Source organism: Artemia sp. Qi Xiang Cuo, chromosome 14 (assembly GCF_049724085.1).
Source record: "Artemia sp. Qi Xiang Cuo chromosome 14, ASM4972408v1, whole genome shotgun sequence".
Classification (NCBI taxonomy): domain Eukaryota; kingdom Metazoa; phylum Arthropoda; class Branchiopoda; order Anostraca; family Artemiidae; genus Artemia; species Artemia sp. Qi Xiang Cuo.
Genome location: NC_142807.1, coordinates 97,036 through 111,784, shown reverse-complemented (window position 1 = coordinate 111,784; position 14,749 = coordinate 97,036). Strand labels below are relative to the sequence as shown.

Here is a 14,749-nt window from a genome sequence, read left to right as displayed (position 1 = left end):
CCCTCCTCAATGCTTCGCTCTTTACGCTAAATTTTGAATTTCTCATAACTCTTATTTTTTTAAACAATGAAAAACTTTAGCGTAAAGAGCGAGGCGTTGAGGAGGGGACAGACCCTTTCATATACGGAATAATTTCTGTTCGTTTTAAGTTTTAACATCGCTTCTTACTTTCAGTTAAAAAAAACATGTTTTTTTTATTTAATCTAGATACAGACAAAACAGGAGCAATGTAAATTTAAAACCATAATTCACATGATCATTTCTATAGTATGGTTGCTTAGGTTTAGTTTGGAAACCAACGCTGCTACGAACTACGATGATGAGTAGAAACGTCTATTTGTGAGGGAAGAAAGGACCAGTTCTGGCTTATGTGTGAACTTGGTTTTTGATAACCGTTCCTGCCTGCTACTGTAGCAAGGTGGGATGAGATAGAAGTAGTCCGAGCGTAGAAACGTCTATTTTTCAGGGGGAAAACGAACCGGTTTTGTCTTATGTGTGAACTTGGTTTTCTATAACCGTTCCTGGCTGCTACTGTAGACAGTTGGGATGAGACAGAAATAGTCCGAGTAATTTTGTGGTAGTACTGATCCCTATGATATTCCTGAATGCCATGGACATAACATATGGCTTATATTCATTTAATGGTAATCGAAACTGTCGCCGCCACTAGTGATTCATCACCAAATTTGTTGATTTTACAGGTAATTCAGTAGCCCTGCTGAAATTCACCTTATTTGCAATTCAAAAAATAGGGGATTCAATAAGGAATTGGAAATTAAAAATTTTTGTTCTTCAACAAATTTGTATTCAATTCGGGTTTGTAAATTCAATATCTTTGTTTCTCGACAAGTTGGAAATTCAGTAAAGACTAGAGAATTCTAATAAAGCCTTATTAATCAACAAAAAACGATTTTTGTTGAATATCAAATAATTTTTCTTATTTGATTTTTTTCTTATTTCGTATTTTCTTATTTGGCTGCTACTGTAGCAAGTTGGGATGAGACAGAAATAGTCCGAGTAATTGTGGAAGTACTGATCCCTATGATATTCCTGAATGCCATGGACATAACATATGGCTTATATTCATTTAATGGTAATCGAAACTGTCGCCGCCACTAGTGATTCATAACCAAATTTGTTGATTTTACAGGTAATACAGTAGCCCTGCTGAAATTCACCTTATTTGCAATTCAAAAAATTGGGGATTCAATAAGGAATTGGAAATTAAAAATATTTGTTCTTCAACAAATTTGTATTCAATTCGGGTTTGTAAATTCAATATCTTTGTTTCTCGACAAGTTGGAAATTCAGTAAAGACTAGAGAATTCTAATAAAGCCTTATTAATCAACAAAAAACGACTTTTGTTGAACATCAAATAATTTTTCTTACGTTGTAATATGCGTTGATATAAGTAGATACACGTTCTAGCGGTAAGTTTCTAATCAATGCCTCTAGTGATGACACAACCCCCCAGAGCGCAGGGGCAAGGTTTTAAGTTATTCCCTGGGCCATAGAAATTCTTATGGAATGGATGGTGGTATAAACTCCCTAGGGGGCTCATTCGAGCATAAATCGAAAGTTCTAGTGTCCTTTTTAAGAGGTTTAATGTAGGTTTAATTTTCTTCTAAGGTTTAATGTAGCTTTTTCTTTTCTTTGGGAACCTTCTTTTGTGGAAGAGAATTTTCTTAACGAATAGCAAAAATACTTACTTATCATAAAAATGTAGTTTTAATATTTATTGTTTGCATTAGTATGAGACGCTCTTTACCTACAGTTCCTTATCAACAGGCTCTTAAACGAACCTTTTTAAGCCTGAAAGAGTAAAAATACAAAAACCATATCAATATGAGAATATCAAATACACAAAAAAAAATTGGGGATCGAATGAAAACACATAACGAATGGAAAAGTCAAATTAGGAAAGATTTTGTTTATGTTTTTGATTAAGACCATATTTGGTTTAGGGATTGAGCTCCTTTTTTTTATTTAGCTACTTCAGGATCTATATTGACTTTCCAGATGAATGCTGATGTGCTATAATTAATTATATCTTATTGAAGAATATACAAATGGCTTTTTTGGAAACATATTTGACTACTGGCCATTTGTACTCCATAAGCAAATAAAATATGAGATCTTAATATGGATTTTTACGCTTATATTGACCAAAAATAAAGTCAAAAGAGTAAGTAGCAGAACCTTGAATTTTTCTTCCACGGTGCGAAAGGAAGGTTTTTTATTTGTCAGTTACCAAGCCTATTTCATTATAGATACCAAAACTTATTTGTTTACACAAGTGGAAGAAGCTGCATTTGAAGCAAAAACTAGTGGCGTCACATCTACATCTGTTGCAGAATGCACGATTGCGACTCTTAATGTGAAAGGTATATCTTCTAAGTATATTCTACCAGACAAACACACAATGGCGACTAAATGAATCGTTTTCCTAATTTTTTCTCAGCAGACTTTTTTATATTATTGACAAAACTGAGTAACAGAACAATTTTACCGTACCAGGGTGACTGAACAATGCTCATATTTCGATCATCTGGAAGATGTTTGTTTTAAATGTATCTTAGTGTAGATCAATAATTTTCTCATAAAAATAAATTAAGAAAGCATGGTAAATGCTAATTGCATAGGAGTTCTCATTTTGACTGCTGAGCATTGATTAAATTGAATTCTTCAAAGTTTGAAGCCCATTTGCAATTGTATTGAGGCAGCCACTTCTATCCCGGAATCTCAAGTTACTCAAACAATTCGCAGTTTGTAAATTTTACAAAAAACCTGCAAATTATATGGGATTTCTTTTGTAGAATCTATGGTTTACATTTGTAAGACTATCAACAAGGGTTCTTAACCCATTGGTGCACACAAATATAGTAGTCGAGAGAAAAAAGATAAACAACCTATGACTGACAACACGGATGAATACCAGTCGCTCAAACAACTTTCAGATTTTTGAATAGCAGCCACTAGAGTTGGTAGCTAAGTCCTTATGTGAGGAAGGGTGCAACTTTGATACGTTTAAACAATAACTTTTTACACGAAATGAGTTTTTCAAAGAAAAGTAATGAGCTATGTTGAACCAAAAATGAGCAGAAATAAAGTCACATGATTTTCCTGGCGTAAAACTATAAAGAAATAGCCACCAATATATGAATGAAACCCAAAACAGACAGAAATCACAATAAATAACCAAATCAAACTCAAAACAAGGTGAAACTCAGATGAGTAGAATGACGTTTCCCATGCTTTCTGAAGACAAGAAGATAATTTTCACATTGCTAAAACAATCCTTATTTTGAGCGGAATGTTCCTATTTTTCATTTTATCGAAAAAAACCATCATGACCAAGATTATTGAACAGAATAACAAATGAATGTGGATAAAAAGTATAATATACTGTACATATACTGATGTTTATGCTTTAAAATCTTAATAATTTAAAAAAAGTAAAAAAAAATTAAATAATTTTTTCAGTAAACTACTAAATATGTTATGATCTTCAGAAGGCAAGGGAGGGTGTCAGCCCAAGTCATCTTAGTTTCTGCCTGTTATGAGTTTTAATCTGTTATTTATTGTAGTTTCTGTTCGTCTTGGGTCTCATTTATTTATTGATGGTTATTGCTTGAGTTCTTTTTTTCTCATTTTTTATTTAATGTCGCTCTTCACTTTTCTTTGAAGAACCTTATTTCTTGGCAAAAGTTTTTTAATTAATTTTCGTTCGCTTTTATTGACAAAGACTTTTTCAATAGAAAAGAAAAAATATTTTAAATATCTTGTGTGCTTTTTTTCTATTAGAATTCGTAGTCAGGCTTACAATTTATGTGTTTGAGATAATTTTTCAACAATTTTTAATACAATAGATCATTTAGAAAATATGGACACACATAGTATTCTTTAATTTAGTTTTCAGCATCATCAGGTTTTCCTGAAAAATAAAACAACACTCTTCCTAGAAAATTGTATCTAATCTATATTGACAAGATGGATGCACTTCAACTATGTTTTGATTTAGCGCAACATCCCTCTCAATAGTCCCTGAAAGTTTCACATTAATACTATAAGCCTTAGTAATATTAGTAGCCAATTAACAGCAGCAGTAGTAGTACTACTACAGTATTGGTAATAGTAGGTACACAGTGTTTTTTTTTTCATTAGCTAAACATACTCTTGTGCATTCTTTGAAACTCTCAACATAATATATTAAGCTGTTCTTGATATACTGCTGATGTGGCGATTTGACAGCCTACTTACATACATCAGAGTTTAAGTTAGTTTTCGAAATCACCATAAATTTGTTTTCAAAATAAACTATTTCTTTTAAGGTAAACTGAATTATAGTTACCATTACTTAATCAGTCAGAAGGCAAGTTTCTTCATTAGGCAGTTTTTTTCGGGATACATTTTTCAACTTTTAGACGTAGTTCGATATCTCTCTTAAAAAATCCTGAAATTTTCAACTTAATACTCAACACAATTCCTGGGACATTGCTAATACGCCCTTCTGATAACCTACTTGTACAGGTTATGTTTTTAGCTAGTTAAACCCCCATCCTCCTCTTAAACATTCTCTGAAAGTTTCAATTTCTTACTCTTAAACTCAGTAGTAGTATTTTTAGCAATAATAGCAATAGTAGCAGAAGTAGCTGCAGTAGTATTAGCAATACTTGTTGTAGGACTAGTGGTGGTATTGACAGTCTTAGCACTAGGACTAAAAATAGTAGTAGTACTAACATGTAACCTATTGTCAGTTGAATATTCCCCTCATCGGGCCCTAGACGTTTCAACTTAAGACAATTTGTCATTGCCAAGATATTGCCGATATGCCCAGTAAAAATTGGTATATCCATTGTATTTTAATTTAGTCGAATGTCCCCCTCTAAACTTCCTGATATTTTCATCTTAACACTCTTAGCGTTAGTAGTAGTTGCAACAAAAGTAGTAGTTGTGGTGGTAGTAGCAGTATTAGTTGTGGTAATAGTGTTAGTATTAGCGTGCACGTACTACCTTTTGGTCAATTTATCGTCCCATTTGTGCATTCTCTGAAAGTTCCAACTTAATACCATAATCCATTCCTGACTATGCTCTTTCAACATTTTCCAAATATATGTATATATATATATATATATATATATATATATATATATATATATATATATATATATATATATATATATATATATATATATATATATATATATATATATATATATATATAGTGGGTTAAGATTTAATTAAAATTTCCACACTATATTCTCTCGAATTTTCACGTTCATACCCATAGTTCTAATATTATTTGTATCACAGTAGCATTGGTAGTAATTTGGTATTAGCAGTAGAAGTAACAACAGTAGCAGCAGTATTTATAGCAGTATTAGTATGCACATCTTGCCTTTTGCTCAGTTGAACATCCCCTCATGATGCTCTGGAAGTTTCAGCTTGATGTGGTAAGACGTTCCAAATATATTGCTGATACACTTTTTTGACAATCTGTAGCCTATGCACATAATATGTTTTGATTTAGTATAACTTCCCCCTCAGTATTTCCTTATATTTTTGCTTCAATTAAAACAGCCTTGGTATTATTTGCTATATAGGCTGAGCAGCAGCTGTAGTGGTAGTAGAGATAGTACTAGCAGCAGTTGTAGAAGTAGTGGTAGGAGTTGTAGTAGTAGTAGCAGCAGTAACAGTAGTATTAATAGTGTGCAAATATTGCCTTTTTGGTCCATTGATCATCACCCTTATCGTTTCCTTGGAGTTCTAAATAAATACCCTCAGTAATTCCTAAGTTAAGCCCTTTTGACAACCTGTATGCACATAACAAGTTTTGATTTAGTTCAAGTCTTCCCTCAACATTCTCTGAAAGGTTCACCTGAAGGCGTTTCGTCTTTTCGGACACAAAACGTCAAAAATACCCCCTTTTCTCGATAAAAATTACTATATGTAAACAATGGGTAAAATGCATAACTTATAACCCTGACCCTGACAGATCTGGGGCGGTAGTTCACATCCCAAGAGACATAGTTTTAGAGCCTATCAACTATGCTAAACAAACTGACTATCCCAAAATTTGAAGTGGATGTGTTTGGGGAATTGATGAGCTTGGTAAAAGAGCTAGTTGCCCTCATACACTTTGACTCATAAAAAGGGCACTGGAACTTTCAATATCCAATCGAAACAGCTCTTTTCGAAGTTTCAGCAACAGCTCCTTCTCTACCACTCCTCCTATGCGGCTTGAAAGGCTATTTCGCTGCCAGCTGCACAAACTGATCAGCTGTTTAATGAATTAGGCATTGCTGGATGAATAACATATAATTTGAAGGGTGTGAATATGGTATTCATAAACAATAAGAGAATATTGAATAACTGAATAGACACAAAGCTTAAACAGTAAACATGAATCATAGGATTATGCCGTATGTACTTATAAACGACAGTTGTATGTTGTTGGAGTACATGTAGGTGGTTGCATAAACAAGGAATAAACGTTAACTTGAAGCAAACGGCTAATACTCAGACATTGTAGATGAATGTAACTTGTTGAAATGTTAAGCATAAGATTCATTTTTGCAAGGAATGGGGTTTGATTTTCGATGACTTGTGAAATACATTAATAATAAGTTAGCTTTTTACACAAGTAAAACTTTCTTTCTACAGACGTCAAGGGTCAAGTGGTAAAATCCTGCTGCGCAGCAGGATGGGCAAAGCAACGTAGTATACTGGCACCTTTAAATATTTTTTTCCATTGATTGATATGAATCATTTACACACTAAGTCCTAAGTCAATTAGAATCATTATTTTAAGCTCAGGAATTTAATTTGGTTAGAGAAAATTATCCTGAAATATTCAACAAGATTAAACATAACGTTGAAGACTGAAAATTATTCCTGTTGTAGAATCCTGTTTTGAAATGGATGCCAATATCTCCATTGCCTCCTAAAATCCCTTCAAAAAGAATTTAGAGAAACAATCACGACTACAAATACTACAAAATGAATTTACCCTTTGAATGCGTTGTTCTTGTCTCCGCTGTCCGAAACATATTTTAAACTGATTCTGATTCATTAAATTGCGCTGAAAATAAGGCTGCAAATTATAAATAATATCAGCCACTGGTCCCATAAAGGTGGCATTTACTTTCTAAGGTGGATGATCTTCTTCTTTGGCTTCCCTTGGTCTAGCAAGGGGAGTTGCAATTTCAACAGTTGAACCTTCACTTAAACTTCAGTATATAAACAAGCCAGGATCAGCTTGTTTCTCGAAAGCTTTGCTACTCCGATTACCGAATAATGAGTGAGTTAATCAAGAAATGTATTAATTATTAACATGTTAATCATGAGAAATATGAGTTTGTGTATTCAGTTTCTAGAAAAAAAAAAGTTGGGACACAAGGCAATAAGTTGGTCATTTTGTCACTGCTTCTTATGTGCTGATTGCTAATAAAAATAACTACTGGCTATACAAAAGCCAGAATCATACCATTCAAATTAAAACCAAAAAAATAAATAGATTAGACATAACTCGAATCATTACACATGCTGATAAGCCTGTAAGGTTCACTGAAAAATATTAAAATTGCAACAATAGAAATAAGCTGAAATGGCTTAAAATTTAAATAACAGATAAACAAAATGACAGCATTTTTCAAGGGTCTGTTCTAGTATATACACTAAAAAAAAAAAATCTAATATAGAATAAGAAATTGATGCTGAAACTTAAACAGCATCACAGCTAACTAAAAGATAAATGGGATGTCAAAATGATATTCTTATAATTGCAAAGTCAAATTTTCCTTGCGACCCTTTGCAGTTGGAGTCATTAGCTGGAAATTACCAATAGCTTAGAAACTCAAGGATCTGTTCAAGGGAATCAAAGGTCTATTCTGCTATATACACTGAAAAAATTCTAATATGGAATCAAAAATTTATGCTGAAACTTAGACAGTATCACAGCTAACTAAAACATAAAAGGGATGTCAAACTGTTATTCTTATAATTGCAAAGTCAAATTTTCCTTGCCACCCTTTGCAGTGGGAATCATTAGCTGGAAATTACCAATAGCTTAGAAACTCACTTTATTTCCTGATAGAAATGTTTATGTTGATAAGAGACAGCTTTTGTCTTGGTTTTACTATGGTTTGATCTACTCAATTTAAATCCCCCAGACATTTGATAGTTAACTAAATACAGTAAAGAATTCTTTTATTTCTTTTACAGAGAAGTCCTATAAGGACGATGGAAGACTTGAGAGACAGCAAAACAGCATTTGGCTGAAATATGATACTGTACTGATAATAGTGGCTGCAGTTGGTTTTTTTCTGGTTGTAATTAATTTGACGATTCTTGCTGCTGTATTCAAAAGCACATTAAAGCTAAGGTCAATGGTAAGACTTCTTTCTCCTTAGAGAAAGATTATAGAGTTTATTTCATATATATATTAAAATACAGTTATATTTATTTTTACAAGAGGAGACTTTATAAAAGTATGAATATTGAGACTGAGCAAGAACAGAGTTCGAAATAAGCATGTCCATAAACCAAAATGAACCAGAAAAATTTATGATATGCATACTTTTCAGTAGATACCCCTCTCCCACAATTCGATTTGACTTTTCTGGAACCCAAAGCATAGACATTTTCAATATTTTGGATGAATACATGGCTTCAACAAATGATACTCGTTCTAGCAACTTTATTTCAAATGAATTCTTAATTTGCAATCCAGAGATATACACTTCAATCTTGCAAACTTATTTGAGTATAGTTCCATAGTGAGTGAGATTATTAACATGATAAAACTGTGTCATTTAAAAGACACACAAAGATTACTTTTCTTGCTTTTACTTTTGTTCTAAAAGAAAAAAAACTTTTTCTTAAATAAGAGGAAATGAATCCTTTTAGTTAGGATTATTTCGCAACTAAATAATTAATTTTATATCCATCTTATTTTATTTTTATCCAGTTGCTTCAGTGTTCTCATTGAATCCCCTCTATTTAGCTTCTGTGCTGCTCAATCACAGTAGAAATTGTATATATTATTTTTGCTTTTAGATTCTATTTGGTTATAAGTTAGTTTGGATTTTTCTTTGTTTTAGCTGTGAAAACGGCTTGTTTTATACAAGTGAAATATCCACGTCGTTTTATTTTTTCTTTTTCATCTATTGGCCGTGGTCCCGTTTGTTTTCTTCTTGAGATTTCATTTTTCTCTTTATTTTTGTCATGGCTTGCCAGTTCGGCCTTAGATCTTTCAAAGGGGAGAAAGCATTAAAATATGAACTGAGGAGATGTGAAGTGAAGGCCAAGGATAAAATTGTAGAAGATCCAGAAAATGCAGGGAGACGGCAAAATAGTAAAATATTGTAATATCATGCTGATAACTTGTAAGAGAGTAGTCAATTTAGACTTGTCCTAGTTAAGGATAGGACAGGGGCCACAATTAGTATTATGGAAAGAGTTAAAGAGAGATGGGCAAAATATTTTGTGAATGTACTAAATTGTGATAGCGTTACAGGAAGAGGAAAAAAAATTGTTTCACCTTGGATGTGAGGGATGATCTAATTTTTGAGGGAGAATTTATGACGGTACTAAAAGGATTAACAAATATTAAGGCCTCAAGGAGCTTATAATGCGGTAGATGATTTTCTTAGATATGCTGGTTATGAGGCTTGAAACCAGTTAGGTATAATTATAAATACTATAGTAGTGGGGGGGGGGTCCAGGTTATATGAGAGCCCTCTGACGTCACAACAACCCTGACAAGATTACTATGAGATCCCTGTTTCTAGGCAAGAGTTCAATGGTTAGGTTAGGTGACACACCCCTTTGTTTTTCCATGGCAGCCCTCTGACGCCACGGCAGCCATAGGAAAATCAACACAAGGAAATTAATATATGATTCTTGGTTATGTTGATTTTGTTTCTTGGTTATGTTGTTTGATGTTTATTGTTAGTTATGTTAGGTTGGTGTTGTTTGTTGGTTATGTTGTTTGTTGGTTATGAGTGTTATGTTATGTTGATGTTGTTTCATGGTTATGTTATGTTTGTTGGTTATGAGTGTTATGTTGATGTTGCTTCATGGTTATGTTTTGTTGATGGTTATGTGGTTTGATGTTATGTTATGTTGTTTGATGGTTCTTTGTTTTGTTGATGCTGGTTATGTTTGCAGGACATATTTGAAATAAATTATGTTACTAGGATAGGTTTCTAGCGCAAGTCATGTTTCTAGACACACCCCCAAATGGATGACCTCCTATTTTCCCTGTTCCTAGGGAAAATTCAGTCTAGACCCATTCCAAAGTGGTAGAAACCCCTCACCACTGTCTCTAGCGCATGCAGTCTGACATCACAGTGCACACCCATTGTCCTTGAAGGGTCAAATAAGTGAAGCTACCAGCCCCTCGCACCTGCAGAGTCCAGTCACCTGTTCTATTAAAGGGAACAAACTTGGCAAGACTCCATGACACACCCCTCTGGAATCCAATGACGTCATACAACTTACCCCATTTCAAACAGACAGGTAAAATATGCTTGACGCAATTTTGCGTAACCCTACCAAAGGAACCCACGGGGAATCCCCGCATGTAACGTAGCGTTACCCGAAACCCCCAAAGAACTCTTTTTTCATTAGCTTAATGGCGGTACACATTTTACATAATGATTGCGCATCGCTCACTGCCTATAATACCATTTTGACATTTTTCGCCAAAAAGCCTTTCTTTTTCGGCGTATCATTTTTCGCTTGAAACACCTTTAATTTCTTCTAGAGTTTTTGACCCCGCCAGGACTCGAAAGGTCATTCCCTTCCAGTGGTACCGCGCCCCAAGCAAGTCATCCATGAAACCTTTGTCAATATTTTGTATCCTGAACCATATTCTAAAATAAACTATTGCACAACACCTGAGATTCCCCATTTTTTGGCAGTCGTTAGAACGGCGTGTTTAGTGCCAAATTTGATACACTCCGGGGGATATTTGCTTTCAAGATATTAATAAATGAGAAATGCGTGTCTTTTTCGTCTTAAACAATATATCTTAAAAACACAGACAATGAAAATAAAAACAAGTTGACAAGCAATAAAACATAAAAAAATTCAGCTAAAAAACACGAAAAAAAATAAAAGATGAAAATGGCATATTATTATATATGCAAATAAGAGAATCATCTATTATAGAAAACTGGGGGCTTCTAGCCTGAACCCCCCCCCCCCCCCCCAGAGAGAACGGGAGGGGGAGAGTGATATTAGATGCAATTTAAACCACATTAAGAACTTTTAAGGAAATACCCCTTTTTCATTAAGATAAATTTATGAATATTAAAAAATATCCTAGCAATAGCTTCCACCTCCTGACTTATCTTTAAGCTCTAGAGTATATTAGTCAAAGACAATGCATACCATGGATGATATTAAACACCCCCCACGACATCACTACATCCCCCCAAGAAATCTTTCAGGCATTTCCTAATAAAAATTATGGTTCTGAATCATGTGATTTAAGTATTTTGCAACCCAAGCCAATCCTAACGCCCCACAAAAAACTCCACACTACCAGAGCATTTCATCCAAGTGACATCACCCCCCTCCCCATCCCCTGGATGACCTGGTATTAGTGAGATTTCCCATTTTTTGGCAGTCGTTAGAACGGCGTGTTTGCTGCCGAATTTTATATACTCCGGGGGGGGGTGTTGCATTTAAGATATTAATAAAGGAGAAATGCGTGTCTTAGACGTCCCAAACAATGATTCTTAAGAACACAGAAAACGAGAATAAAACCAAATTGATAGGCAATAAAACATAAAAAAGACAACTAAAAAACACGACAAAAAAAGATGAAAATGTAATATTATCATATACGCCGAAAAAAATTATATCTATTATATAAAAGTGGGGGCTTCAAGCCTGAAAACCCCCAGTGACTAGGGGGGAGCAATATTACATACAATTCAAACCATATTAAGAGATTTTAAGGAAATACCCCTTTTTCATTAAGATAAATTCACGGTTATTTCACATTATCCTAACAATAGGTTCAACCCTCCTAGCAGTATTCATTTTCAGAGGGCACCTTGATAATAGATGTAGTTTTTAGGAGTTATTGCAGCATTAAAAGGATAAAGAATAACATGCCTAATTTAAGGAAAGACGAAGGGAGAGGACTCCAGGGGAGGGGAACCTTTTTCTCCGTCACCGGCTCAACACTGTTTTATTTTTATCGTTAGGCAAAGCGGTAATTTTCAAGCGTACATTTATGGTTATCCTGTCTCCCTCCACTAAGGTACCGACCTACTCGCTGGTCGCCTCCGAGTAAGTGTCCAATACCCCCCCCCCCCCCAAGCTGTTTTTCTTAGCTCAGGGTACCTTTTCACTAAAATATCAAAAAACACACAAACGAGGGGAAATTCTATTTCGAGAAATTCTTGTTACAATCCCCCCTGTGCGCTGTGGGGGAGTTTGGTCTGTGTCAACTCTTTTTTGGGGACGGACCCCTCCCCATCCTACGCGCTGTGGGTTGAGTTTGGTCTATGTCTACTTATTCCTGGAACGGAATGCAGGCTTCGGCTAGGCGATAAAAGAGGCAAAAGAACGATATTGCTCGAGATAATATAAAATGTAGTAATAATAGGAAAATTATCGTTGAGTTTCTACGGCAATGCTCTAAAATCGGACCATCCCTATTTCTAGCGCTCAGCTAGCAAGATTCGTGCCCTGGCAAAATTCCCAACCTGACAAAATTCCAGCCATTGATACATAATGTTTCTGGAAGACCCCCTGGATTTTTCTTGATCAGGTTTAATATGATGCCGTTTGTAGAGAATATTGTGCTTAAAGTCAATTTTCTTGATTTTCAAGCCAATATATTTTCTTTGTTATTCAACCCAAAAGACGGTAAGTTTGCTATATAGAAATTTTGGACAAGGCGGTTCTAATAGTGTACTTTTTGTTTTGATTTGAATCTTTTTTCAGGAGCAATGCGTTACTTTAGTTTTTACTATGGGACGTGACCGTCTCTTACTAGGTTGCTAGCTACCGCTGCAACCCGGAAATATATTTCCGTTGCTGTTAAAGTCAAATGACAGAAAGTTTCCTAATAGGGGTTTTGGACAAGGTAGTTCTAATCGTATACTTTTGTTTTTGATCTGACTTTTTTTCTTAGGAGCTATGGGTTCTTATATTTCTTAACATTCGACGTGATCGCCTCTTACTAGGTTGCTAGCTACTGCTGCAACCCGGATAAAAAAAACTAATTGACAAATACAATTTATGATGAACTATATTGGTCCTTTATGTAAAATTCTTTCTGATATGAACATTTCTTGGCGTAGTGGTTAGCACTTAGGGCTTTGAATATTGCGATCTGAGTTCAAATGTTGGTGGACCGTTAATATTACTTCATATATGGTTACTACCTACAATTCTGACGTCATTCATCGATATTAGTCATAAAAATGCAGCTTTTAGTGGAAAAATTGATTTTATTAAAAAAAAAATTATAAATGACACTAGATCTAGTAATTTCCTTTAGAATTAGCCATTGAACAACTCACTGCGATGTAAAGTGCCAAGCTATCTGTGGAAAAGAAGATAAGAGAAAGAAAAAAAGTAGCTAACTAAATTCAATGTATACAATGGTATGTTATTCCGATGATCGTCTTCTAATGTAACACCATGGGCTGGGAGTTAGTTCTTTACTGTAAAACTATAACGTCATTTCTGGTTGTAACCTATTAGTATGACACCATTAATTATCTTTTCTAAAAAGAAGCTTTTTTTGATAAATGAATTTTTGTTGTTAACTTTATGTTTCGTTAATTCCAAAGTACGTACATATAGCAATTTACTTTAAAATGAGCCCTTAAACAACTCTCTATGATCATCCGGTTCGCTGCTAACAGTGGAGGAAACAACGAAAAAAATTCAAACAGATCAGTGCTACCCATGCAAAAGTTATTTTCCTTTAATTTAATACCAAGGAACTTACTTTCTTCGATAGAAATTTCAGTAATAGCAATTCCAATGGAGTCCTCTTTGTTTTGGTATTGCGCAAATTTTTAGGACTTTCAACCAGTTTTTTTTAAATTTCCTCAAGTGTGTCGCTTGCCAGTTTTTTTAATGCTTTTTTTGGTTACTCTGGACCGTGGTTCGTCCTTTAATAGAATTTACCATATCGTAACAATTTATTTTATAATAATAATTATTTTTGTTAATTACAAAAAGGTTTCTATATACAGCAATTTCCTTTAAAATGAGCCATTAGACAGCTCTTTATTATGACCATGAACTGTTTGATTTAATATTTCAGTTACTATGGGCTACAGTTCGATCCTTATTGTAAATCATAGCTCTAATAAAACTATGACGAGATTCATTATTTATCTAGTAGGGTTTCAGACAAAGTGGTTCTAATGACGTACTTTTGTTTTAATCTGACTCTATTTTTAAGAGTTCTGGGTTTTTATATTTCTTAGCATTAGACTGATCATCTCTTACTAGGTTGCTAGCTAATGCTGCAACCCGGATTCACATATATAGTTATGAGAGGCAGCGTGGCCGAGTGGTTCAAGGCCCTGGTGTTAGCCACCAGTCTCTTCGGAGGCGTGGGTTCAAATCTTACCGCTGGTATACGATTACGATTTATGTACAAAAATCAAATATCTTTTGAAAACACTGCAGTATGAAAAGACATCAAAAATGCAGTTTTTAGCGGAAAAATTTATTCTCTTTTAAAAATAATTTATTTTAGTTACA

At 34.2% G+C, this 14,749-nt stretch overlaps 1 non-coding gene across 1 annotated transcript; it reads left to right on the top strand.

Annotated features, from left to right (window-relative positions):
• The first annotated feature begins 237 nt into the window (after positions 1-237).
• LOC148944021 (small nucleolar RNA U3) lies at positions 238-450 on the top strand. Its single transcript, XR_016142905.1, has one exon. It is a non-coding gene; the product is annotated as a small nucleolar RNA U3 (small nucleolar RNA).
• The last annotated feature ends 14,299 nt before the right edge of the window (positions 451-14,749 follow it).